Source organism: Hyla sarda, chromosome 11 (genome assembly GCF_029499605.1).
Source record: "Hyla sarda isolate aHylSar1 chromosome 11, aHylSar1.hap1, whole genome shotgun sequence".
Lineage (NCBI taxonomy): Eukaryota > Metazoa > Chordata > Amphibia > Anura > Hylidae > Hyla > Hyla sarda.
The window spans coordinates 80,497,869-80,525,379 of NC_079199.1; the positions used below are offsets into that span (position 1 = coordinate 80,497,869).

The 27,511-nt window shown below is 46.0% G+C and overlaps 1 non-coding gene and 1 pseudogene across 1 annotated transcript; both read left to right on the forward strand.

Moving 5' to 3' along the window:
- Positions 1–1,515: 1,515 nt before the first annotated feature.
- LOC130296161 (U2 spliceosomal RNA) lies at positions 1,516–1,702 on the forward strand. Its single transcript, XR_008849148.1, has one exon. It is a non-coding gene; the product is annotated as a U2 spliceosomal RNA (small nuclear RNA).
- Positions 1,703–9,404: 7,702 nt separating this feature from the next.
- Positions 9,405–9,645, forward strand: LOC130296110 (U2 spliceosomal RNA; annotated as a pseudogene).
- The last annotated feature ends 17,866 nt before the right edge of the window (positions 9,646–27,511 follow it).

Here is a 27,511-nt window from a genome sequence, read left to right on the forward strand (position 1 = left end):
TATCCCATTCAAAAATGATGCATCATTTTTGATTGGGATAAAATCACTATTATTCACACCATTTATAATGCACTGCGGTCTGCAGTCATTCATTGGGGATTGCAGCTTTGTGAAATTTTATTTTTATTGTTTTAGGCATATAATCAATTGTACTACCCACCATTTTGATATTATAAATTCCCTCAGGGCACAGTACAGCAGCTCCGTTCTCAGACTCTCCTCCTCTCTAAATGGTACGTGCAAAACAAAACAGAAAGGAGGAGACTCAGAGGCTGCCGTCCCTCCCAGCCTGTATGCGCGCTCCCGACATTGAGCGCAGAATACAGCAAGATGGGCGGAAGTGGTGGCTGGCGAGGCTTCAGATGACGTCACGCCGGCCCGCCCGCCCGCCGACTTCCTGCAATCGTGAGACTGCTCAACTCTGAGCTACCGAAGAGGAGTGGAAAAAGGTATTGTTCTAATGTTTTAAGAGGATAAAAAAAACAGGGATAGATGTAGACAGTGTGAGGGAAAGATGGGGAGGGGGAATATGGACATTTTAGTTGAGGATAGCTACTCTTTAAGAGCACATACCTCAGCTCTTCAATAAAATAATTTTTTATATATATATATATATATATATATATATATATATATATATATATATACCGTATTTATCGGCGTATAACACGCACTTTTTAGACTAAAATTTTTAGCCTAAAGTCTATTTGCGTGTTATACGCCGATACACCCCCAGGAAAGGCAGGGGGAGAGAGGCCGTCGCTGCCCGCTTCTCTCCCCCTGCCTTTCCTGGGGTCTAGAGCCCTGCTGCCGGCCCTTCTCACCCCCTGGCTATCGGCGCCGCTCCCCGGTGGCATAATTACCTGTTGCCGGGGTCGGGTCCGCGCTGCTGCAGGCCTCCGGCGTGCGTCCCCGGCGTCGTTGCTATGCGCTGCACGGCGCGGCGCACTGACGTCATGCGCCGCGCCATGCATAGCAACGACGCAGGGGACGCGCGCCGGAGGCCTGCAGCAGCGCGGACCCGACCCAGGTAATTATGCCACCGGGAATGGGGGGAGGCAACGGGGCAGCGGCGCCGGCAATGGGTGCCGCTGCCCCTTCTCTCCCCCCTGGCTGTCGGCGCCGCTTCTCTCCCCCTGGCTATCGGCGCCGGCACCGATAGTCAGGAGGACAGAACGGGCAGCGGCGCCGATAGCCAGGGGGTGAGAAGGGCCGGAAGCAGCGCTCTAGACCCCAGGAAAGGCAGGGGGAGAGAAGCGGGCAGCGACGGCCTCTCTCCCCCTGCCTTTCCTGGGGGTTTATCGGGGTATACACGCGCACACACGCACCCTCATTTTACCATGGATATTTGGGTAAAAAACTTTTTTTACCCAAATATCCTTGGTAAAATGAGGGTGCGTGTTATAGGCCGGTGCGTGGTATACCCCGATAAATACGGTATATAGATAGATAGATAGATAGATTTAAAAAAAAGTCAGTTCTGTTATGGTGAATATATTTATTGTGTGATTGACAATTGATTGGTAATAAAGGTTTTTTCAATCAAAAATCTGTTCTTATCAGTTTAATATCTGATATGTCCCCTATTTGGGGACCATAAATTAAATGGATTTTTGAGAATGGGAGCCGATTTGGAAACTTGCTTCCGTCGCCCAATGCATTGACCCGATATGGCAGTATCTTCGGGTACAGTGCACCACCCCATTCCAGTGTTAAAAAAGACAGATTCTTATTTAATCCTCTGTGGGTGCTGCTGCAGCTGTTGCCTGCCTTGTCATGTCAATCAGTCTGGCTGCAGAAGGTGCCGCTGCTGTCCAGACCCAGTACTGCTGAATGGCCTCCTTAATTGGATAAGCTCATCGTATCCTCACAAAAAAAAAAAGAGTTCCACAATTAGAGACCACAATAATGAGTTGCACTGACTGGTTTATGAACGTCTATCCATTTGGCGTTTTACTGACCATGTTTGCACACTGATTGATGTCATAAAAAATAAAAAAATAATAATAATACTAATCTAGCACACCTGTGCAGGTTTGACATGACATGAAACGTAGCTGTCTTGCAGGTGGTGCTGAATCCTGTTAAATGATGTGAGGGTCTCATGGTTATTCACAAGGGTGCGTCATTGCTGTTGCTTGACCATGCATTGGTTCTGTGGTCAGTGAATGATAAAAACAAAATTTGCCATCCATTGATTGATGAGAAATCAGCCATGAGGCATTTGTTTTTAGAAACTGCTGCTCACAACCAATGTTGCAATGGAGTGTCTCCATCTGCTGGTGGTATTGGATAAGCATTAGTGCTATGATGGGGTCTGAAGAAGAAGAAGAAGATGGAAAAAAAATTAATAAAAAAAAGAAAGAAAGAGAGAGAGACTGACTGAGTGAGTGGGTAAGAGAGAGAGTGAGTGAGTGATTGAGTGAGTAATTGAGTGAGTGAGAGAGAGAACAAATGAATTAAAGTGAGTGAGTGAGTGAGTGAGAATGAATGAAAGTCTGAATGACAGAAAGAAAAAAGTATGAAGAAAGAAGTATGAAGAAAATAAAATGTATATGGAGTTGCAAACATGAGTGCAATCTACAAAGCTGTTGAGGCTGGTCCTCATGGGAGGATTGTTGCACCCAGGACCTTTAGTTCTATTAAATTTCATTCAATGCCACTGCCAGGTGTAAACAGCAGAAGAACCAGAAGCACCAACAGCACGACCATGGGTTGTCAGATTACCCTGATTTAGCAAAGAGTCCAAAAGGATGCAGGTGAATACTGTTTATTTTCAGTTTCTCGTTACAGTTGGTTTGATTCCGTGTCCGGACAGCCAGGGAGGTGGCTACAGGCAACAAAGGTAGGCGTGTTGTTTTCATATACAGATCTTAACCCCTTAAGGATGGAGGGCGTGCCCATACGCCCCCGTTTCAAAGTCCTTAAGGACTGGGGGTGTATGGATACGCCCGTGGGAATTTCGGTCCCCGCCGCTAGCCGTCGGGGACCGGAACGAGATGCCTGCTGAAATCTTTCAGCAGGCATACTGTGAAAATGCCTAGGAGGGTCCTGAGAACCCCCCATGTCGGCCATGGCGGCAAATCGACGTTTGTGGCAATTCCGGGCTGATCGGGTCTCTGATGACCCGATTGCCCGGAAAATAGGGATGAAAGGATTTGTCAGTGACAGCCCCAATCCTCCTAAGGGATAGGAGCGAGGTGGCAGTGGTGCCATCCCCCCCTATCCCCTGCCATTAGTAATGACTACTGACCAATGGCAGTTAAAGGCGGAGGGGTTACCATGGAAATTCCCCACTCTGCCCGCCCCTGGATGTCAGGCAGAGAGGGGGGGGGGGAGAAGATGGTGGCGGTACCTGGGGGTTTGCCCCCCCCCCCCCCTCCATGCGAATGTACAGGGTACATTCACAAGGAGCGGGGGTTTACAGTTAGTCTCTCGCTGCAAGCTAGAGATGCAGGAAATTTTCTGCTGCAGCTCAAACTCCCAGCAGGAAACTCGCTGTAATCCCCCGGCAGTCTGAATGTACCCAAAAAACACTACCTATAAACATACCCATACACAGTCCCCCCCCCCCCCCCCCAATAAAAATGAGAAACCTCTGGTATGGCACGGTTTCTAAAACGTAGTCTCCAGCTGTTGCAAAACAACAACTCCCAGTATTGCCAGACAGCCATTGACTGTCCAGGCATGCTGGGAGTTTTGCAACAGCTGGAGGCACTCTGTTTGCGAAACACTGCCGTAAGGTAATTTTGGTATCCGAGGCAAGTCTAACTCTTGCATCCGTAATTTAGGCCTTAAATGCGCATGGCGCTCTCTCACTTTACCTTACACGGTAAAAATTGCCCAACAAATTTTGGGGGTCTTTTTCTCCTTTTACAGCGGTTCTGACATAAACGCACAAAAATAAATACCCACATGTGACCCCGTTTTGGAAACTACACCCCTCACGGAATGTAAGAAGGGGTATAGTGAGCTTTAACACCCCACAGGTGTTTGACAAATTTTCATTAAAGTTGGACGTGAAAATGAAAAATTTTATTTTCTTCACTAAAATGCTGGTGTTTTCCCAAATTTTTCATTTTCACAAGGAGTAATAGGAAAAAAAGCCATTGATGGCTGGGAAATATTGGAACATGGAGGTAGGCATCTTTGATGTCCACTGAAGAAAGAAATTCCCCTTGTTCCATGGATGCCACTACCGAACGGAGGGATTCCAATCGGAAGTGGCGGATGAGAAGATGAAGGTTGAGACGCTTGAGGTCCAGGATTGGCCTCACAGAACCGCCCTTCTTGGGGACCACAAAAAGATTCAAATAGAAACCCCAAAAACGTTCCCTTGGAGGAACGGGGACAATAACTCCCTGGAGAAGCAGGGACCGGAGAGCCTCCCGAAACTGTTTTGCCAGAGAAGGAGACCGGGGGTCCCGGGACTGAAAAAAACGATCCCTCGGGAGGGAGGCAAATTCCATTCGGTATCCGTTGGACACCACGTCCCTGACCAAAGAGTCCTGAATGTGTGTGGTCCAGATGTCTCGAAAAAGTAAGAGACGACCTCCCACCCGAGAAAAATCTGCGGGTGGGGGCATCACTTCATACGGAAGTGGGTTTGCGTTTGCCCGATTTGGCCGCAAAACGTCCGGAACGGTTGGTGTCCAACTTCCAAGACGGGCAAGCCCGGAATGAGGGAGCCTTCTTGTCCCGCGAAGGCGCCTGCCTATACCCCTTATTAGGGCCAAAAGTCCGAAAGGACTGAAAGGAAGAGGACTTCCTCTGGGAAGTAGAGCGAGCCTTATTTTGAGGCAACAAGGAACTCTTGCCCCCCGTCGCCTCAGAGATAATCTCGTCAAGGCGCTTGCCAAAAAGACGGGCACCAGTAAAAGGAAGCTCGGTGAGAGACCTTTTGGAAGCGGCATCCGCATCCCAAGCCTTAAGCCACATGGAACGGAGGAGGGCCGCCAGGTGACCCACAGAAAAGGCAGCACAACGGGCTGACTGCATGGAAGCTGTGCACAGAAAGTCCCCAGCTTTAGAGCATTGGAGAACCAAAGCAGACAGATCCTCTGGGGGGATCCCGCCTGGATACCCTGACGGAGTTTTGAGCACCACACCGATAGGGCCTTGGACACCCAAGCCGAGGCGAAGGTGGGAAGCAGAGAAGAGCCTGCTGCTTCAGAGGCAAACTTCGCTAAGGACTCCACCTTCTTGTCCGTCGAATCCTTGAAAGCAGCCATATCTGCTAGCGACAGTGTAGTAGCCTTAGAGAGGCGGGAAATTGGTGGATCCACCAAGGGAGGGGAAACCACCTTAGAGGCAAGGTCCTTGTCGAATGGGTAACGCACACCTGAACCTTCTTCATTCCCGGGAGCCTCTTGTCCGGATGTTTCCATGCAGATTCCAGAAGGGTGTCAAATTCAGCGTGAGAGCTGAACCTTTGAGGTGCCAGTTTAGCATGATGAAAAGATACTTCAGGAGTCACATCCGAAGATCCTGGGTCCTCTAAGTGAAAGGTGTCTCTTATGGCCGCAACCAATGAGTTCACCATTTCAACTGTATCCGAGCGGTCCTCCGAGTCAGATGCCGATTCGAAAGCCTCATCCACCAGTTCACCAGGAGAATGTGAACAAGTGGAGGAAGCCCTGGAGGGGGGCGACCATGACCGGGTACGCGACTCTTGCGAGGCAGAGTGGCGATTCCGGGAACGTCCTCTGGAGGAGCGACGTTTGTGACCAGATGACACGGGGGGGCGGGACCCACGAGGGGAGCACCCACGTCTACCTGAAGACTCAATGGAAGAGTCAGAAGATACACCCCTAGTACGCCTGTGAGAGGGTGAAGTATGTGGAGAAGAGGAGCGGGGCCCTTTAGAGGGTTGGCACAGGGCAGACCTCTTCAAGGCAGACACCACGTCACGAGAAGCCTCAGCCACCGAACGGGAGACTTGAGTCAAGTCAGCCCATATACTGGGATAGGGAAGAAACCCAGGCTGGAGGGGCGGCCGAATCCACCAGAACTGAAAGAGCATCCGAGGGTACCAGGGGGTCTGGGGCAGCAGAGGAGCAGGCAGAGCAAGTGGGTTCAGCAGAACCAGGCATTTTGGAATTACAGTTCTTACAGACCAAATAGGAAACTAACGCTCCAGTTGTCTGTTTAGAGGGAAGAACAGTTCTGGGTACGAACATAATGAAAAAAGAACTATCTCACCCGAGTCTGTGTCCCCTGTGGCGGCTGCTGTGAGGAGAACTCCGCTCTGTGTAGATAGAGAGGGAGAAACAGGCCAGCCAATAGCCAGAGAGGGGCGTGCCTGGAGCAGGGGCCCTGTCTGATTGGCCTCTGCCACCGAAAATCGCATGCACGGCGCTGATTGGAGGACAATACGCGCCTCCAGTGAGCTCTGGCGGCGCTGTGGGCGGAGCTATAGCGCCCCGGCCGCCGAGAAGAACAATAGTAATGGCGCCCGCTCCTTGCCCCAGGCGCACATGTCAGCCGCATATGCGCCCACGGGGAAGTGAGCGGGCGATACACATATTCGCCGACAGTCGTCTGTTGCCGAAAGCGAAAGTAAGTCGGCGCTTCATGCGCCCGAACAGTAAAAGCGCCGCGGCTGTCAGCCACATAGTAAGCGCCGCGGCTGTCAGCCGCATAGTATAACACACACACACATGTGCATAATAATAAAGTAAACCATTCATTCCCAATATGCCATTGCTCGCCCCTTTTTTAGAATAAAAGATAGAGCCCCTAACACAGGCCAGCCCCATGGACCCTGAAAGGTGGGCCAAAAAATGAGGGTCTCCAGAGGTTGCAAGTCAGCACCTAAAGGGAGAAGAATATATACTCACCTCAATCAGTAGTACTTACCTAATGGAGTCTTCTGTGAGGTCTTCAGTCAGCTTTCTGTTACCTGCATCACGCTGAGCTACCATGTGCGAGCAAAGCGAGCAGGGAATAGGGGGACCCGGACCCATGAGGTACAACCCCAGACGCTGACCGTTGGCGAGAGGGGGTGAACAGCGCATATACACAATGTCTGTGCCCCCTCAATCACAATGAGAAAACAGTGAGCCGCAGTTCCTGAGTCCCCACCTGAAAACATGAAAGAAAACGGAATAAAAAACTAACACATACCCTAACTAGGAAAAATAAGAAACAAAAGACCTGGTCTGGAGAATTCCAGACCATGTCCACCTCCTTCAGACACTAAGCTATAACTGATTAGCTCAGGGCCTAGAGGCGGGTATATCCTGCTGGGAGGAGCCGACTTTTTTTGTTGCCATAGTGTCATACCTCCTAGAGACAGCAGCATACACCCATGGTCTGTGTCCCCCAATGGAGCCGATAGAGAAAATCTAATTTTCCATTTTTACACCCAACTTCAACGCAAAGTCGCCAAACACCTGTGGGGTGTTGAGGCTCACTATACCCCTTGTTACATTCCTTGAGGGGTGTAGTTTCCAAAATAGTATGCCATATGTTTTTTTTGTTCTGGCACCATGGGGGCTTCCTAAATGCAACATGGCCCCAAAAACCATGACAGCAAAATTTGTTTAAAAAAATCCTACAGTTGCTCTTTCCCTCTTGAGCCATCTTGTGAGCCCACAAAGCACTTTATGTCAACATATGATGTATTTACGTACTCGAGAGAAATTGAGCTACAAATTTTGGGGGGCTTTTTCTCCTTTTACCACTTTTAAAAATGAAAAAAATGGGGCTACAAGAATATGTTAGTGTAAAAAATGCAGATTTTGATTTTTCTCCTCCACTTTGCTGCAATTCTTGTGAAAGACCTAAAGGGTTAACACACTTTTTGAATGTCATTTTGAAAACTGTGAGGGGTGTAGTTTCTACAATGGGGTCATTTATGGGGTATTTCTCACAGAATGGCCCCTCAAATCCAGTTCAAACTTAACTGGTCTTTGAAAAATTCAGATTTTAACATTTTCATGAAAATTTAGAAAATTGCTGCTATACTTTGAAGCCCTCTAATGTCTTCAAAAAGTAAAAAATTGGTCAATTTTATGATGCCAACATAAATTAGACATATTGGGGGACATTTAATAATCTAGTCTATTCTGGGTATGCTAATAGACCAGCGTATGTGGTAGTTTCCTGTCTATTGTGCTCCTAATTTATCAAAGGTCTCACAGCCCTTGATAAATTCTGTGCTCAGACTTCAGGGTCTACAGCTTAAACTGCATTTAGACCTGCTCCAACATGGTCTGACATTTCAGCGTATTTTGGGCAGATGCGACTTGTCGCACAAAAGTCGCACTTGATAAATTTAGCACCAATGCATTTTCCAATGCATTTCTGTCTAAAATAGACTTGCATGCATCATGTTCTAAAAATCCTCTAGAGCAAAAGTCGCAGAAAAGTCGCACATATTTAGACTGCGACTTTCTGTGCGACAAATTTAGACAGGAAAAATCAGTCTAAATCCTTTGATAAATCTCCCCCATTGTGTTTGTGAATCAATATAAAATGTATTTGGAATATCCATTTTCCTTACAAGCAGAGAGTTTCAAAGTTAGAAAAATGCTAAATTTTCATGTCATTTTGTGATGCAAGTAACGACAAAAATTTACCGATATGTTAAAGTAGAATATGTCACGAAAACCTACACTAGCTAAATCCCCTAGGAATCTCTGGGCCGACTTATTAATGAACAACCTACTTGGGGAAATAAATCCCCTCAGGATTAACCCTGACTAAAGATCCCCTAAAAATTTACTTTTATTAATGCTTCTTTAAAAATATTTCTTGACTTGTGTAATTCACATTTCTTGCCACAAGATGGCAGTGGTGTTTTAAAATATTGAACGCTGTGCACAGCTAACTCCGAGATAGTTTCGGAAATAGTTTTTCATGATATAAAACGTAATCCTCCCTTCCTTTAAAGTAAGGGAGGATTATGTTTTAATAATAACGCTGTGCCAGTGTCCCAGTTTAGTTAGTAACTCCCGTGCCCGAGCTGCAGCAGGGCACCGGAACTAACTAGATAGAAGAGTCTAAATACCAGTCTGTCTGACAGACACTGAGCAATTTCAATAGTACGAAGTTAGCTGTGCACAGCGTTCAAGATTTTAAAACACCACTGCCATCTTGTGGCAAGAAATGTGAATTACACAATTACAGGGGTTCCTGTAAAATCCAGGGTATGGATTGCATTGCTTATTGCTCCATCAGAGTGGAATGGACTCCTGTCCTTCTTTTAAGCAATGATGTGGATTTAGCCTGTGCTGTATGTACGGGTGGCTGACTGCCACCCACCCAGAGAGTGTATGGGAGACTGCCTGCCTCCCTCCTTTCCTATGCATGGGAGGCCGCCTGCCAGCCTTCCTTTCTTCCCTATAAGTAGTGTGAGTGCTCATGAAGGGGGCATGGTTGGTTCCACCCCTTTACCGATTATCACCTCTGGGCCTTTTGGCTAAGATCAAGTGTAAAAAAAGGGCTTGCGATAGACCGCATCCTTGTGCACGGTATTTTGTGTGAATACTTGCACTTGGGTGACTTGAGAGCACATACCTCAGCTCTTCAATAAAATAAAAGAATATATATATATATATATATATATATATATATATATATATATATATATATATAAACAAAGTCCCGAAATCACAGCACCAGTCAGGTCATGGATCTTGAAATACTGGATTATTTTATTCTTCCCCACAGCAAATGCGTGGGGACCTTCACTACAGCCAAGATCGCAGCCATTGCAGCCATCCTCTTATATATTATTATTTTTTCTAATATATGCCCTCATTCATGTCATCTAGAAATAAAATATCAGTTGCATGATAATTTGATGTCAGCATTTACTGTTGTACTATTCAAACATGATTTGCTAGGTTACAAGTGTTTGGTTACAATGCGCATGCACAGCCGGCCGGCTGGATCGCGATATGTCCAGTGTGATAACACGATCGTCGGACCCGTTTGCGCAGCCGCAGAACAAAAATGGTGACTAGTGTGGGTAAGGGCATTACGCGCACCTGATCAGCACACATTACTGTGAGCGATCGAGAGCGGAAGTGATGCGCTGATACGTAGGAACTTTTCCGACGCATGCGCAGTCGCTTTGTATACAAACAAGAATGAGAACGGAGATGGCAGCGATCGGCATGTTCTGGGTGCGATCGAGTTATATATTTGGCTGATACTGAAGGTACCTATATAACACTATATAGCACTGTATGTCATATGGCACAGGGCACTTTATATGTGTATTGATTGTATTGTATATAGACGGATGCTATGTCAACTTGACATCACTGTGATTAACAGAGCATTGCTCCAATTAAATTTAAATAGAGGTGCGTTTTTAGATAATTATACATTTGTATCACATGAGTTGTAGCCAATGAAATGTATCTGTGATATATATATATATATATATATATATATATATATATATATATATATATGCACATTTTGTATTTGTATTATGCTTGATAAAGGCTACTACTTCCGAAACGTTGCATTTGCTGTGGGGAAGAATAAAATAATCCAGCATTTCAAGATCCATGACCTGACTGGTGCTGTGATTTCGGGACTTTGTATATATATATATATATATATATATATATATATATATATATATATATTGTTAACAGTGTTTCCCAACCAGGGTGCCTCCAGCTGTTTAGGCTATTTGGGCATGCTGGGATTGGTAGTTTTGTAATAGCTGGGGGCATCCTGGTTGGGAAACACTGATTTATGCATGTGTGTGTATATATCAATGTTTCGCAACCAGGGTGCCTCCAGCTGTTGGAATACTACAAATCCCAGCATGCTGAGAGTTGTAGTTTTGCAACAGCTGGATACGCTCTGGTTGGGAAATATATATATATATATATATATATACATATATATATATATATATTTTTTTTCTTTCTTTCCTATGATATATACATATATATACACACACACACACACACGCACAGTAGTGTTTTTCAGGGGGTGTAATCCAAACCTCCCTCTCCGGTGTGTCCAACAATCCAGCGTCAAAATTAAGACGCTGGATGATTGTGAACTGTCCCATTCAAATAAATGGGATCAGTTCTAGCATTAGTTTCCCTCCAGTGCACGCCTGACATCTGTGAACCCGGCCTCATTCGATCTGCAGGGTGCCAGTGTATAGTTGGTATCTACCACTACAGTATATGTTATTGTATGTCAGAATATTGGTCTTTTTATCGTGGTTTTTAATTTGGAACAATATAGCGGTATTGTGTGTCTAGCAAATATTGTGTGTCTACAGGGACATACGCTTTGTGGCTTGTGCTCCTGATCATTTAACCCTTTCAGGACTCAGCGTTTTTCCGTTTTTGCACTTTTGTTTTTTCCTCCCCACCTTCTAAAAACCATAACGCTTTCAGTTTTCCACCTACAGACCCCTACAAGCGCTTGTTTTATGCACTACCAATTTTACTTTGTAAAGACATCAGTCATTCACAATAAAATCTAACTTGTTTGGCTTTTGCGGCCCCACTTTTAATTTGCCCAGCGCCACATTAAATCTAAAACTGGTCCTGAGTGTATGTGTATGGCTGTGTGTGTGTATATAGGGGCAGTGTATGTGTATGAGGCTATGTATATGGTATGGGGCTGTTTATGTGTGTATATAGGGGCAGTATATGTGTATGGTGCAGTGTATGTGTATGAGGCAGTATATATGTGGGCTGTGTATGTGCGTGTACATAGGGGCAGTGTATGGGGGGCAGTGCATGTGAGTATATGGGGGCAGTACATGTGTATGGGGCAGTGTATATGGGAGCTGTGTATGTGTGTGTAGATGGGGGCAGTGTATGTGTATGGGGCAGTGTATTTTGTATGGGGCTGTGTATGTGTGTATATGGGGGCTCTGTATGTGTGTGTATATGGGGGCAGTGTATGTGTATGGGAGCAGTGCATGTGTATGGGGCAGTGTAGGTGAGTATATGGGGGCTGTGTATGCGAGTATATTTGTATGGGTGTATGTGTAAGTGTATGGATGGGGCAGTGTATGTGTATGGGGGCAGTGTATGGGGCAGTGTATATGGTACAGGGCTGTATGTGTGTGGGGGGGACTGTGTTTGTGTGTATGGTGGACTGTGTATGGGAGCTGTGTCTAAGTGTGTGTATATAGGGGCAGTGTATATGGTATGGGGCTGTTTTTGTGTATGGGGGCTGTGTATGTGTGTATATGGTGGCTGTGTATGTGTATGGGGGCAGTGTATGTGTATGGGACTGTGTGTGTATGGGGTTGTGTACGTGTGTGTGTTTATAGGGGCAGTGTATGTGTGTATGGGGTGTGTACGTGTGTGTATATAGGGGCAGTGTATGTGTATGGGGCAGTGCATATATATGGGGCTGTGTGTAAGGTATGGGGGCAGTGTATGTGTATGGGACAGTGTATGTCGTCAGTTTATGTGTATGGGGCAGTGTATGTGTATGGGGGCAGTGTATGTGTATGGGGCAGTGTATGTGTATGGGGCAGTGTATGTGTATGGGGCAGTGTGTATGGTATGGGGCAGTGTATGAGTATGGGGGCAGTGTATGAGTATGGGGGAAGTGTCTGTGTATGGGGGCAGTGTATGTGTATGGGGGCAGTGTATGTGTATGAGGGGGCATTGTATGCTTATGGGGGGCATTGTATGTGTATGGGGGCAGTGTATGGTATGGGGCAGTGTATGTGTATGGGTGCAGTGTATGTGGCAGTGTATGGTATGGGGCAGTGTGTATGGTATGGGGCAGTGTATGTGTATGGGGCAGTGTATGTGTATGGTGCAGTGTGTATGGCATGGGACAGTGTATGTGTATGGGGCAGTGTATGTGTATGGGGGCTGTGTATGGGGGCAGTGTGTATGGTATGGGGCAGTGTATGTGTATGGGGCAGTGTATGTGTATGGGGGCTGTGTATGGGGGCAGTGTGTATGGTATGGGGCAGTGTATGTGTATGGGGCAGTGTATGTGTATGGGGGCTGTGTATGGGGGCAGTGTGTATGGTATGGGGCAGTGTATGTGTATGGGGCAGTGTATGTGTATGGGGGCTGTGTATGGGGGCTGTGTATGGGGGCAGTGTGTATGGTATGGGGCAGTGTATGTGTATGGGGGCAGTGTATGTGTATGGGGGCAGTGTATGTGTATGGGTGCAGTGTATGTGTATGGGGCAGTTTATGGTATGGGGCAGTGTGTATGGTATGGGGCAGTGTATGTGTATGGGGCAGTGTATGTGTATGGTGCAGTGTGTATGGTATGGGGCAGTGTGTGTGTATGGGGGCAGTGTGTATGGTATGGGGCAGTGTATGTGTATGGGGGCAGTGCAGGGCTCGAGTCCTGCAGGAACAGCGTTCCTTTGCATTTTCCACAGGAGGAATGCTGTTCCTTACATTAGTCCTGCAGGACCGACCTCTCTGTTCTTACCCTCCCTCCGTCTCCTCCCCTGGCCCAGACTGCTAGATGCTGGAGATGTAGGACCTGTGATGATGTCACCATCACATGTTGGGGCGGAGCTTAGCTGTGGTGGAGAGGGAAGATTGTGGTTGAAGGACCTGTGTGATGCTGTGGAGGAGGCGGGGCGGAGCTGGAGGAGACATGTCACCCCAGTAAGGTAATTACATGGAAGATTTGTTACAGTGTGTCACCCCAGTAGTAAAGTGATTACAGGAGGAGGTTTGTTACAGTGTGTCACCCCAGTAGTAAGGATATTACATGATGATGAGGTTTGTTACAGTGTGTCACCCCAGTAGTAAGGTAATTTCATGAGGAGGAGGTTTGTTACAGTGTGTCACCCCAGTAGTAAGGTAATTACATGATGAGGAGGTTTGTTACAGTGTGTCACCCCAGTAGTAAGGAGATTACATGAGGAGGAGGTTTGTTACAGTGTGTCACCCCAGTAATAAGGTGATTACATGAGGAGGAGGTTTGTTACAGTGTGTCACCCCAGTAGTAAGGTGATTACATGAGGAGGAGGTTTGTTACAGTGTGTCACCCCAGTAGTAAGGTGATTACATGAGGAGGTTTGTTACAGTGTGTCACCCCAGTAGTAAGGTGATTACACGAGGAGGAGGTTTGTTACAGTGTGTCACCCCAGTAGTAAGGTGATTACATGAGGAGGAGGTTTGTTACAGTGTGTCACCCCAGTAGTAAGGTGATTACATGAGGAGGAGGTTTGTTACAGTGTGTCACCCCAGTAGTAAGGTGATTACATGAGGAGGAGGTTTGTTACAGTGTGTCACCCCAGTAGTAAGGTGATTACATGAGGAGGAGGTTTGTTACAGTGTGTCACCCCAGTAGTAAGGTGATTACATGAGGAGGAGGCTTGTTACAGTGTGTCACCCCAATTCTAAGAAGATTACATGAGGAGGTTTCTTACAGTGTGTTATCATGATGATAGGGACATGAGGAGGTTTTTGTTACAGTGTATTATCAGAATGATAACCCCTTAAGAACATTGGGGGAGATATATAAAGACCTGTGCAGAGGAAAAGTGGAGCACTTGCCCATAGCAACCAATCAGATCGCTGCTTTCATTTTCAGAGGCCTTTTAAAAAAATAACAAGCGATCTGATTGGTTGCTATGGGCAACTGGTCAACTTATCCTCTGCACAGGCTTTAATAAATCTCCCCCATTGGATGTAAATATACATCTTGGTGCCCTGGTACTTAAAGGAGTACTCTGGTGCAGAGTTTTCCTGCTCCGTCCTGCCCGGGCTGCAAAAAAAATGAAAATAAACCATCTCTCACCTTCCTGGGTTCCCGCGGAGCGCCACTACAGCTGATGGGTCCTCCGGTCCATCTTATTCATACTTCCGTGTGAACGAATCGTCACATGGTGCTCAGCCTATTATGGGCCGAGGCAGAACATTGCGGCGGCCGGCGATAGGCTGAGCGCCATGTGACGCTTCGTTACACCCGGAAGTATGAAGAGGATGGACCGGAGGACCGATCAGCTGTAGTGGCGCTCCGCGGGAACCCAGGAAGGTGAGAGATGGTTTATTTTCATTTTTTTTTTGCAGCCCGGGCAGGACGGAGCAGGAATACTGCCCCAGAGTACTCCTTTAAAAGGGTACTCCTCCTCTAGACATCTTATCCTCTATCCAAAGGATATGGGATAAGATGTCTGATCGCAGGGGTCCCGCCATTGGGGACCCCTGCGATCTCGGCTGTGCATACAACACCCCCCCCCCCCTTTTTTCCAGGACTTGACCCCTGGGGCAGTGTATGTGTATGGGGCATTCCTGGGGGCCCAAAGCAGCTAGCCCTTTAGCCCCACCGGTCCACTGCGCTGCAGCCAGGGACGGTTTTTCCTATAAGGCACTTTTCATGGGGGCAGCAATCCCGACCGCTGAACACCCCTCCCCCCCCTCCTGTGACAGGCACCGCGGTGGCCGGCGGCTTCAGGACTGTGCGCATCATTATGAGTCCCCACAGTCACAGATGACTCATACAGCCGGGCCCCCAACTGTGAGCCGCTCCTGCCATCAGTGGAGATCCAGGGGAGGGGAAATATACCTGCTCTGTTGTGTCCTATGTGTACACATATGGACCCCTTCACTGCCTTCCTATAGCAGTGTTTCCCAAGCAGTGTGCATCCAGCTGTTGAAAACCACAGCTCCCAGCATGCCCAGATAGCCAAAAGCTGTCTGGATATGCTGGGAGTTGTAGTTTTGCTACATCTGTATGCACCTGCTTGGGAAACACTGCCATACACACAGCGATCTCAACCTCCAGCTCAGCTCCTCCCCTGCTGGTCATGTGATCATAGACTCATACGGAGGCCTGCTGGGGTCAGAGGAAGGACCAGAGTGCAGGGGAACAGTGGATGATGGCATGACAGGCAGGTTACATAGGTAACACTATAAATACTGTGCCCTGACCCCTGCCAATCCTCACCCCATTGTGAGTTCTAACCCTGTACTGTGTATATCCCTCTACTATGACATCACTGTGTGTATTATCTCTGTATGGTGATATCACTGTGGGTATTATCCCTGTACTGTGACATCACTGTGTGCAGTTTCCCTGTACTGTGACATCAATGTGTGTATTATCCCTGTACTATGACATCACTGTGTGTATTATCTCTGTATGGTGACATCACTGTGTGTATTATCCCTGTACTGTGACATCACTGTGTGCAGTTTCCCTGTACTGTGACATCACTGTGTGTATTATCCCTGTACTGTGACATCACTGTGTGCAGTTTCCCTGTACTGTGACATCACTGTGTGTATTATCCCTGTACTGTGACATCACTGTGTGCAGTTTCCCTGTACTGTGACATCACTGTGAGTATTATCCCTCTACTGTGACATCATCATGTGTATTATCCCTGTACTGTGACCTCAATGGGGGAGATTTATCAAAACCTGTGCAGAGGAAAAGTTGCCCAGGTGCCCATAGCAACCAATCAGATCGCTTCTTTCATTTTTAACAAGGCCTCTGCAAAATGAAAGAAGCGATCTGATTGGTTGCTATGGGCAACTGGTCAACTTTTCCTTTGCACAGGTTTTGATAAATCTCCCCCAATGTGTGTATTATCTCTGTACGGTGACATCACTGTGTGTATTATCCCTGTACTGTGACATCACTGTGTGCATTATCACTGTACTGTGACATCACTGTGTGCATTATACTGTACTGTGACATCACTGTGTGTATTATCCCTCTACTGTGACATCATCGTGTGTATTATCCCTGTACTGTGACCTCAATGTGTGTATTATCTCTGTACGGTGACATCACTGTGTGTATTATCCCTGTACTGTGACATCACTGTGTGTATTATCCCTGTACTGTGACATCACTGTGTGTATAATCCCTGTACTGTGACCTCAATGTGTGTATTATCTCTGTACGGTGACATCACTGTGTGTATTATCCTTGCACTGTGACATCACTGTGTGTATTATCCCTGTACTGTGACATCACTGTTTGTATTATCCCTGTATTGTGACATCACTGTATATATTATCCGTGTATTGTGACATTATTGGGTGTTTCATCGCTGAACTGTGATATCACTGTGCGTATTACCCCTGCACAGGTCAGGAGGCATTATCACTATATGTGAGGGTGAGGTATGGTGTATCATATAAGGTTTAATGTATGACAAGGTTATATTCAGAGGCGCAGTATGTAATAGTATCATATTCAGAGACTGCAGTATGTGGTAGTGTAATATATATAGGGGATACAATCTGTGGCAGTATTATACTCAGAGGGTATAGTGTGTGGTATTATTATATTCCAAAGGTACATTGTGCAGTAGTATCATTCAGAGGGTACAATGTGCAGTAGTATCATATTCAGAGAGCACAGTGTGTGGTAGTGTTATATATAGAGGATACAATCTGTGGCAGTATTATACTCAGAGGGTATAGTGTGTGGTATTATTATATTCCAAAGGTACATTGTGCAGTAGTATCATTCAGAGGGTACAATGTGCAGTAGTATCATATTCAGAGAGCACAGTGTGTGGTAGTGTTATATATAGAGGATACAATCTGTGACAGTATTATACTCAGAGGGTATAGTGTGTGGTATTATTATATTCCAAAGGTACATTGTGCAGTAGTATCATTCAGAGGGTACAATGTGCAGTAGTATCATATTCAGAGAGCGCAGTGTGCAGTAGTATATTCAGAGAGTGCAGTGTGCAGTAGTATCATATTCAGAGAGCAGAGTGTGCAGTAGTATCATATTCAGAGAGTGCAGTGTGCAGTAGTATCATATTCAGAGAGCAGAGTGTGCAGTAGTATTATATTCAGAGAGTACAGTGTGTGCCAGGTTTATATTCAGAGAGCAGAGTGTGCAGTAGTATTATATTCAGAGAGTACAGTGTGTGCCAGGTTTATATTCAGAGAGCAGAGTGTGCAGTAGTATTATATTCAGAGAGTACAGTGTGTGGCAGGTTTATATTCAGAGAGCACAGTGTGCAGTAGTATTATATTCAGAGAGTACAGTGTGTGGCAGGTTTATATTCAGAGAGCGCAGTGTGCAGTAGTATTATATTCAGAGAGTGCAGTGTGCAGTAGTATCATATTCAGAGAGTGCAGTGTGCAGTAGTATCATATTCAGAGAGCAGAGTGTGCAGTAGTATTATATTCAGAGAGTACAGTGTGTGCCAGGTTTATATTCAGAGAGCAGAGTGTGCAGTAGTATTATATTCAGAGAGTACAGTGTGTGCCAGGTTTCTTTTCAGAGAGCGCAGTGTGCAGTAGTATTATATTCAGAGAGTACAGTGTGTGCCAGGTTTCTTTTCAGAGAGCGCAGTGTGCAGTAGTATTATATTCAGAGAGTACAGTGTGTGCCAGGTTTCTTTTCAGAGAGCGCAGTGTGCAGTAGTATTATATTCAGAGAGTGCAGTGTGTGCCAGGTTTATATTCAGAGAGCACAGTGTGCAGTAGTATCATATTCAGAGAGCACAGTGTGCAGTAGTATTATATTCAGAGAGTACAGTGTGTGCCAGGTTTATTTTCAGAGAGCGCAGTGTGCAGTAGTATTATATTCAGAGAGTGCAGTGTGCAGTAGTATCATATTCAGAGAGTACAGTGTGTGCCAGGTTTATATTCAGAGAGCGCAGTGTGCAGTAGTATTATATTCAGAGAGTGCAGTGTGCAGTAGTATCATATTCAGAGAGTGCAGTGTGCAGTAGTATCATATTCAGAGAGCAGAGTGTGCAGTAGTTTAATATTCACAGAGTACAGTGTGTGCCAGGTTTATATTCAGAGAGCACAGTGTGCAGTAGTATTATATTCAGAGAGCGCAGTGTGCCGTAGTATTATATTCAGAGAGTGCAGTGTGCAGTAGTATCATATTCAGAGAGTGCAGTGTGCAGTAGTATCATATTCAGAGAGCAGAGTGTGCAGTAGTTTAATATTCAGAGAGTACAGTGTGTGCCAGGTTTATATTCAGAGAGCACAGTGTGCAGTAGTATTATATTCAGAGAGTACAGTGTGTGCCAGGTTTATATTCAGAGAGCACAGTGTGCAGTAGTATTATATTCAGAGAGTACAGTGTGTGCCAGGTTTATTTTCAGAGAGCGCAGTGTTCAGTAGTATTATATTTAGAGAGCACAGTGTGTAGTAGTATTATATATCTTGAGGGTACAGTGTGCGATTGTATTCTATTCAGAGGATAAAGTGTGTGGTAGTATTATTTTCAGAGAAGTCCGAGTTTGGCAGCATTATATTAATTATCATTTTCATGTAGAGGATCAGACTCCGCTGACAAAGTAATTGTCACAATTCGGCTGGCTGGAGGTGGATCCTCTGTGTCAGCAAGGGATTGGCGTGGACCGTGTCGGTGGACTGGTTCTAAGATGCTACTGGTATTCACCAGAGCCCGCCGCAAAGCGGGATGGTCTTGCTGCGGCGGTAGCAACCAGGTCGTATCCACCGGCAACGGCTCAACCTCGCTGACTGCTGAGAAGGCGTGGGACAGAAGGACTAGGCAGAGGCAAGGTCAGACGTAGCAGAAGGTCGGGGCAGGCGGCAAGGTTCGTAGTCAATGTGGATAGCAGAAGATCTGGAACACAGGCTTTGAACAACACTAAACGCTTTCACTGGCACAAGGCAACAAGATCTGGCAAGGAAGTGCAGGGGAAGTGAGGTAATATAGCCAGGGAGCAGGTGGATGCTAATTAGGCTAATTGGGCCAGGCACCAATCATTGGTGCGCTGGCCCTTTAAATCCTAGAGAGCTGGCGCGCGCGCGCCCTAAGGAGCGCAGCCGCGCGTGCCAGGACATGACAGCCGGGGGCCGGGACAGGTGAGTGACTTGGGATGCGATTCGCGAGCGGGCGCGTCCCGCTATGCGAATCGCATCCCCGCCGGCAATGTCAGTGCAGCGCTCCCGGTCAGCGGGTCTGACCGGGGCGCTGCAGAGAGAGGAACGCCCCAAGCGCTCCGGGGAGGAGCAGGGACCCGGAGCGCTCGGCGTAACAGTAATGAACCAATGCCATCTGGGCGTCAAGTTCTGCAAAGAGAAGATTTAGCTGGACCCAGTGGTATGTACCATCTGAATTAGATAAGGGAAGACTATAGAGAAGACGTCACCTGTAGTCACTGATGTCATTGTGTATTCTCTTCACTATAGAGAAGACGTCACCTGTAGTCACTGATGTCATTGTGTATTCTCCTCACTATGAGAAAGGTGCAGGAAAAAAGTTGTGATCTTCTGTGGCGCTGCCTGTTTGAGATGGAGATGCAAGTTCAGTCACATATGGTAGAATCTTAATTATTGGGCCTGGAGTGCTGCAGATTTTCTGTGTATGTATGTATGTATGTATGTGTGTATATATATATATATATATACACACACACACACACACACATAAAACTTCGTCCTCTAGGAAACAGCACCCAACACGAAGTCCAGGTATTATGCAGACTACAAGCATTGCTTGAAAAAGGCTTGCTAGCCGAAACATCGCACTTTATGCTCTGATGCAAATAAAAACCTTGTAGCCTGCATAATACCTGGACTTCGTGTTGGGTGCTGTTTCCTAGAGGAGGAAGTTTTATGGGGATCCAGTGTGGCATACTGGGGGACACTTTGCACCGCACTAGAAGCCGTCCTGTGCTCGAATTTTCACGGTGATTCATATATATATATATATATATATATATATATATATATATACACATATACACACCATTGTTTCTCAGGGTGCCCCAAGCAGTTGCAAAACTGCAATTGGGCATGGTGGGAGTTGTAGTTTTGCAACAGCTGGAGGCACACTGGTTGGGAAACGCTGATGTGTGTGTGTATATATATATATATATATATATATATATATATATATATATAAAACGTGCATGTGTGAGAAATATCTACTGCATCTTCAGTCACGGTATGTGTTATTGCAGTGTTAGTCAAGGTATGGCAGTATTGTTGTGTTTTGGTATGGCATTGTTATTTAGTCACGGTATGGCGATATTGTTCTGTTTTGGTATGGTAGTGTTATTCAGTCACGGTATGGTGGTATGTTTCTGTTCTGGTATGTCGTTTTTATTCAGTCGCGGTATGGGGTTTTGTTCTGTTCTGGTATGGCAGTGTATGTGTATGGGGCAGTGTATATGTGTATGGGGCTGTGTATGTGTGTGTGGGGGCTATGTATGTGTGTATATGGGGGCTTTGTATGTGTATATGGGGGCTTTGTATGTGTGTATGGAGGCTTTGTATGTGTGTATGGGGGCTGTGTGTGTGTGTATGGGGGCTGTGTATGTGGGGGCTGTGTATGTGTATATGGGGGTTGTGTATGAGTATATGGGGGTTGTGTATGAGTATATGGGGCTGTGTATGTGTATATGGGGGCTGTGTATGTGTATATGGGGCTGTGTATGTGTATATGGGGGCTGTGTATGTGTATATGGGGCTGTGTATGTGTATATGGGGGCTGTGTATGTGTGTGGGGGCTGTGTATGTGAATATGGGGGCTGTGTATGTGTATATGGGGGTTGTGTATGTGTATATGGGGCTGTGCATGTGTGTGTGGGGGCTGTGTATGTGTATATGGGGGATGTGTATATGGGGGGTTGTGTATGGGTATATGGGGGTTGTGTATGTGGATATGGCGGTTGTGTATGTGTATATGGGGCTGTGTATGAGTATAGGGGGCTGTGTATGTGTATATGGCGGCTGTGTATGAGTATAGGGGGCTGTGTATGTGTATATGGGGGCTATGTATGTGTGTGTGTGGGGGCTGTGTATGTATGTGTGGGGGCTGTGTATGTGTTTGTGGGGGCTGTGTGTGTATATGTGGGCTGTGTATGTGTGTGTGTGGGGGCTGTGTATGTATGTGTGTGTGTGTGGGAGGGATGTGTATAGGGGCTGTGTATGTTTGATGGACGTGAATTTTATTTATTTTTTACTAAAATGCTGATGTTACCCCAAATTTTTCATTTTCAAAAGGGGTAATAGGGGAAAATGTCCCCTAAAATTTTAAACCCCATTTCTCTTGAGTTAGGAAATACCTCAAATGTGGATGTAAATTGATCTGGGGGTGCACTAGAGAGCTCAGAAGGGAAGTATCGACATTGGGCTTTTGGAAAGCGAATTTTGCTGAAATGGTTTTTGCAGGGCATGTCACATTTAGGAAGCCCCCATGGTGCCAGAACAGCGAAAAATACCCCACATGGCACACTATTTGGGAAACTACACCCCTCAAGGAATGTGACAAGGGGTATAGTGAGCATTTACACCCCACTGGAGTTTGACAGATCTATGTAACAGTGGGCTGTGCAAATGAAAAATTAAATTTTTAATTTTCACGGACCACTGTTTCAAAAATCTGTCAGTCACCTGTGGGGTGTTCAGGCTCACTATACCCCTTGTTACGTTCCGTGAGGGGTGTAGTTTCCAAAATGGGGTCACATGCTGGTATTTCTTTTTTTTTTTGTATTTATATCAGAACCATTGTGACCAGCAGCCACCCCTGTGCAAATCACCAGTTTAGGCCTCAAATGTTCATGGTGCTCTCACTCCTGAGCCTTGTTGTGCGCCCGCAGAGAATTTTACGCCCACATATGGGGTATTTCCGTACTTGGGAGAAATTGTTTTACAAATTTTGGGGGTCTTTATTTCCTTTTACCTCTTATGAAAATGAAAAGTATGGGGCAACACCAGCATGTTAGTGTAAAAAAGAAAAAAAAATTGCGCTAACTGGTGTAGACCCCAACTTTACCATTTCATAGGGAAAATTTGTAGCGCAATTTCTTCCGAGTACGGAGATACTCCATATGTGGCCGTAAACTGTTTCATTGAAATACGACGGATCTGTAGTGAGAGAGCGCCATGCGCATTTGAGGCCTGGATTAGGGATTTTCATAAGGGTGTACCCGGATGCAAGCGTTTCACTTGTCTCCTCCACCAAAAATGCTGTACGTCAGTTTTCCCCAAACAGGGTGCCCCAGCTGTTGCAAAACTCCCAACATGCCTGGACAGTCAATGGCTGTCCGGGAATACTGGAAGCTGGAGGCTCCGTTTTTGAAAAATTGCCGTACAAGGCGTTTTTTATTTTCATTGGGGGGGGGGGTCGGAGACAGTGTAAGGGTGTAGTGTATATGTAGTGTTTTACTCTTCATTTAGGGTTAGTGTAGTGTAGTGTTTTTAGGGTACGTTCACCCAGGCGGGGGTTTACAGTGAGTTTACTGTACATTCACGTGGGGGTGGGGGCAAAACTACGACTCCCAGCATGCACTGACAGACCGTGCATGCTGGAAGTTGTAGTTATGCAACAGCTGGAAGCACACTGGTTGGGATTGGGAAACACTGAGTTAGATAACAGACTAACGAAGTGTTTCCGCACCACTGTCTGTTTCCTAACTCAGTGTTTCCTAACCCATGTGCCTTCAGTTGTTGCAAAACTACAACTCCCAGCATGCATGGTCTGTCAGTGCATGCTGGCAGTTATAGTTTTGCAACAGCAGGAGGCACACGGGTTGGGAAACACTGAGTTAGGATACAGACAATGTTTCCCAACCAGTGTGCCTCCAGTTGTTGCAATACTACAACTCCCAGCATGCACAGACAGCCGAAGGGCATGTTGGGAGTCGTAGTTATGCAAGAACTGGAGGAGAACAATTTGGAGACCACTATGTAGTGGTCTCCAAACTATATCCCTCCAGATGTTGCAAGACTTCAACTCCAAGCATGCCCAGACTGCCCAGGCATGCTGGGAGTTGTAGTTTGGCAACATCTGAAGGGCCAGATGTTGCCGAACTACAACTCCTAGCATGCATGGACAGTCTTGGCATGCTTTGAATTGACATCTGGAGCGCTACAGTTTGGACACCACTGTATAGTGGTCTCCAAACAGTGCCCTTCCAGATTATGCAAAACTACAACTCCCAGCATGCTGAGACTGCCCAGGCATGATGGGAGTTGTAGTTCTTAAACATCTGAAGGGCCAGATGTTACAGAACTACAACTCCCAGTATGCCTGGACAGTCTGGGCATGCTGAGAGTTGTAGTTTTGCAACCTCTGGAAGGACAGTGGTCACAAAACTACAACTCCCAGCATGCCCAGACAGCCAAAGGCTGGAAGTTGTAGTTTTGAAACTCCTAGAAGCAACAGTAAAGATTACTTTACGGCAATCTTCACTGCTGCATCTGGGACATTGCCGCCATTTGCCTGCCTCCACTTGCCTGCCGTCTCCTGTCAACCACCGGTTCATCGTCCCTGGCCCCCGCGTGAACCCAGGTAACCGGCGCCGGCATTCCTCGCTGCATCCACTGCCCCTGCACTTTGCCGCCATCTTTCCCCGCTCTGCCCCGACATCCAGGGGCGGGCAGAGCGGGGGGAATTAACTTTCACCCCCGCCCCTGCGATTCACCGGTCAGTCCTGACCGGCCAATCGCAGGGGATAGGAGGAGGTGGCACCCCTGCCACCTCGCTCCTATCCTTTAGGATGATCGGGGCTGTCTCTGACAGCTCCGATCATCCCTATTTTCCGGGCTTTTGGGTCATCAAAGACCCGATCAGCCCGGAATCGCCCCAAATCGACGATCTGAATTGATTGGCGATTTGCGGCGATAGCCGACATGGGGGGTCTAAGGACCCCCCAGGCATTTGCACAGGATGCCTGCTGAATGATTTCAGTAGGCATCCCGTTCCGATCCCCGTCTGGCTAAAGGCGGGGATCGAAATTCTCACAGGCGTACAGGTACGCCCTTGGTCCTTAACCCCCCCTGTCCACTGTCACTTTAAGCATTAATAACTCTGGGATGCTTTTACTTATAAATTTGTTTTTACGTGACATATTCTACTTCATGGTAGTGGTAAATTTTCGTCGATACTTGCATCATTTCTTGGTGAAAAATTTGAAAATTTGATGAAAAATTTGAAAATTTAGCATTTTTCTAACTTTGAAGCTCTCTGCTTGTAAGGAAAATAGACATTCCAAATACATTATATATTGTTTCTCATATACAATATGTCTACTTTAGATTTTCATCATAAAGTTGACATGTTTTTACTTTTGGAAGACATCAGAGGGCTTCAAAGTTCAGCAGCAATTTTCCAATTTTTCGCAAAATTTTCAAAATCGGAATTTTTCAGGGACCAGTTCAGTTTTGAAGTGGATTTGAAGGGCCTTCATATTAGAAATACCCCATAAATGACCCAATTATAAAAACTGCACCCCTCAACGTTTCCAAAATGACATTCAGTAAGTGTGTTAACCCTTTAGGTGTTTCACAGGAATAGCAGCAAAGTGTACGAGAAAATTCAAAATCTTCATTTTTTACAGTCGCATGTTCTTGTAGACTCAGTTTTTGAATTTTTACAAGTGGTAATAGGAGAAAAAGCCCCACAAAATTTGTAACCCAATTTCTCTCGAGTAAGGAAATACCTCATATGTGTATGTCAAGTGTTCGGCAGGCGCAGTAGAGGGCTCAGAAGGGAAGGAGCGACAATGGGATTTTGGAAAGTGAATTTTGCTGAAATGGTTTTTGGGGGCATGTCATATTTAGAAAGCCCCTATGGTGCCAGAACAGCAGAAAACCCCACATGGCATACCATTTTGGAAACTTTACCCCTCAAGGCACGTAACAAGGGGTCCAGTTAGCCTTAACATCCCACAGGTGTTTGACGACTTTTCGTTAAAATCGGATGTGTAAATGAAAAAAAAAATTTTTTTTCACTAAAGTGCAGTTTTTTCCCCAAATTTACCATTTTTACAAAAGGGTAATGGGAGAAAATGCCCCCCAAAATTTGTAACCCCATCTCTTCTGAGTATGGAAATACCCCATGTTAGGACGTAAAATGCTCTGCGGGCGAACTACAATGCTCAGAAGAGAAGGAGCGCCATTGAGCTTTTGGAAAGAGAATTCGTTTGGAATGGTAGTCAGGGGCCGTGTGCGTTTACAAAGCCCCCCGTGGTGCCAGAACGGTGGACCCCCCCACATGTGACCCCATTTTGGAAACTACACCCCTCACAGAATTTAATAAGGGGTGCAGTGAGTATTTACACCCCACTGGCGTTAGACAGATCTTTGGAACAGTGGGCTGTGCAAATGAAAAATTTAATTTTTCATTTTCACAGACCACTGTTCCAAAAATCTGTCAGACACCTGTGGGGCGTAAATGCTCACTGCACCCCTTAATACATTATGTGAGGGGTTTAGTTTCCAAAATGGGGTCACATGTGGGGGGGGGGGTCCATTGTCCTGGCACTATGGGGGCTTTGTAAACACGTTGCCTTCAATTCCAGACAAATTTTCTCTTCAAAATCCCAATGGTGCTCCTTCTCTTCTGAGCATTGTAGTTTGCCCGCAGAGCACTTTACATCCACCTATGGGGTATTTTCTTACTCAGAAGAAATGGGGTTGCAAATTTTGGGGGGCTTTTTTCCTATTTTCCCTTGTGAACATGAAAAATTTAAGGTAACACCAGCATTTTAGTGAAAATTGTTTTTTTTTTCCTTTTTCCCATCCAATTTTCAGGAAAATTTGTCAAACACCTGTGGGGTGTTAAGGCTCACTATACCCCTTGTCACGTTCCGTGAGGAGTGTAGTTTCCAAAATGGGGTCACATGTTGGTATTTATTTTTTTGCGTTTATGTCAGAACAGCTGTAAAATCAGCCACCCCTGTGCAAATCACCAATTTAGGCCTCAAATGTACATAGTGCGCTCTCAATCCTGAGCCTTGTCGTGCACCCGCAGAGCACTTTACGGAAATACCTCATATGTGGAGCGTACTCAGGAGAAATTGCGTTACAAATTTTTGGGGGGTCTTTTTTTCCTTTTACTGCTTGTGAAAATAAAAAGTATGGGGCAACACCAGCATGTTAGTGTAAATTTTCTTATTTTTTTTTACACTAACAGGCTGGTGTAACCCCCAACTTTTCCTTTTCATAAGGGGTAAAAGGAGAAAAGCCCCCCAAAATTAGTAGTGCAATTTCTCCCGAGTACGGAAATACCCCATATGTGGCACTAAACTGTTTCCTTGAAATACGACAGGGCTCCAAAATGAGAGAGCGCCATGCGCATTTGAGTACTAAATTAGGGATTGCATAGGGGTGGACATAGGGGTATTCTACGCCAGTGATTCCCAAACAGGGTGCCTCTAGCTGTTGCTAAACTCCCAGCATGCCTGGACAGTCAGTGACTGTCCAGAAATGCTGGGAGTTGTTGGTTAGGTTCTGTTACCTAACTCAGTATTTTCCAACCATTGTGCTTCCAATTGTTGCTAAACTACAACTCCCAGCATGTACTGACAGACCTTGCATGCTGGGAGTTGTATTTTTTTAACAGCTGGAGGCACACTGATTGGAAAACCTTCTGATCGCCGAAGAGCATGCTGGGATATGTAGTTATGCAACAGCTGGAGGTACTTAACTACAACTTCCGGCATGCTGAGACAGCTGTTTGCTGTTTGTGCATGCTGGGATTTGCAGTTTTGCAACATCTGGAGTGCTACAGTTTATAGAACACTGCACAGTGAGCTCCAAACTGTGACCCTCCAGATGTTGCAAAACTACAAATCCCAGCATGCCCAGACAGCAAACAGCTGTTTGGG